General features: G+C 35.7%; 1 pseudogene; it reads left to right on the top strand.

Moving 5' to 3' along the window:
• The first annotated feature begins 224 nt into the window (after positions 1 to 224).
• Positions 225 to 1,126, top strand: LOC149576321 (pre-mRNA-splicing factor SLU7 pseudogene; annotated as a pseudogene).
• Positions 1,127 to 1,449: the final 323 nt, after the last annotated feature.

The raw sequence follows: 1,449 nt of genomic DNA, 5'->3' as shown, positions 1-1,449 counted from the left end.
TGATTTTGATACTTGTTTCACTTTTGCTTGCTGTATCTTGCACATCTTTTATAAAGTTTTTGTATTTGAATGAGAAGTACTTCCTATTGTATACTTCCATTAGATGTTTGGCAATGTATAATGGCAACTTCCCCATTGTCTTGGGTACTTGATGTGCAATTTTCTTTAGCCCCCCTCTTGAATCTCTGATCTCTACATCAAATTGAGCTAGTAAACTAGTAGAAATGATGATAGCCTTGGGGTCTTTTAAATCAATAAAAGTTCACAGAAAGTAGTTGGAGTTAGAAGAGGCTCGAAAGGCTAGACTTGCATTGGCAGAACTTGATGAAGATGGAAAGGAGATCAACCCTCACATCCCTCAATATATGTCATCAACTCCATGGTATCTCAATGCAGAGAGGCCGAGTTTGAAATATCAAAGGAAATGCAAGTCAGATTCAAACTATTTAAAGGACTAGTTTTATAGAGGTGCCAGGGTCTACCAGGTTGATAGATAAAAAAAAAGGTGCATGCATAAATTGTGGGGCAATGACACATGATAGTAAGTCTTACATGGAAAGGTCTCGTAAAGTTGGAGTAAAATGGACAAACAAGCGAATAACACCTGATGAAAAAGTTGAAGCCTTTGAGTTGGATTATGATGGAAAATGAGATTTTTAGAATGGATATGATCCAACCACATATGCCCATGTTATAGATAGGTATAATACAAAGGATGATGCAAGGAGGAAATTTCAGAATGAAAAACAATTGATAAAACTGGGGAAAATAATAATAATACTAAAGAAGATGATGAGGATGCTTTAAAGGTTAATGAAGTTAAGGTTGATAAGAGCAAGCAAATGGACTTTGCTAAGGTAGAAAAGTGTGTGTGTACCATAGGAGGTGGTAGCATAGGTACAGTTAGAAACTTACAAATTAGAGAAGACACTACCAAGTATCTTTTAAATTTGGATGCAAATTCTTATGATCCAAAGACTTGGTCCATGAGAGAGAATTCTCAACCTAACAGTGATCGAATGAGAACTTCTATGGGGGAGATAATGAATATAAAACCACTGGTGAAGCTCACAATTTTAAGAAACTAAATATACATGCATGGGAAGTCACAAGTCAACATAGGTAGGGAGAGCTTGGAGTTATCATTTACTTAGCTCCACTTTAATAATCATGGCCCAAGAGGGAACAAAGGAAGGTGTTAACACCTCTCCTTGTAGGAGTTCTCCATTCTAGAAGCCATGAGCATGGTCAAAGAGAGAAAAGTTGTAAACATTAAAGGAAATATTAATCTAGCAAAAGAGAGCATGGATGGTTTCATTACAGACAAGTGATTTTCATGTCTTCATTCAAACCCTCATTTTATGCATCTTCCTAGGAACAAATTTAAGGTACAAATTAACTCTAGGTTTTAGTGTATGTTCTTTGATAAAAGTTCTTTAAATCTTTAGT

Source organism: Cupressus sempervirens, chromosome 1 (assembly GCF_028749045.1).
Source record: "Cupressus sempervirens isolate cs-2001-9-10 chromosome 1, ASM2874904v1, whole genome shotgun sequence".
Lineage (NCBI taxonomy): Eukaryota > Viridiplantae > Streptophyta > Pinopsida > Cupressales > Cupressaceae > Cupressus > Cupressus sempervirens.
The sequence above is the reverse complement of the archived record's forward strand: the minus strand, read 5'-3'. Positions and strand labels throughout refer to the sequence as shown.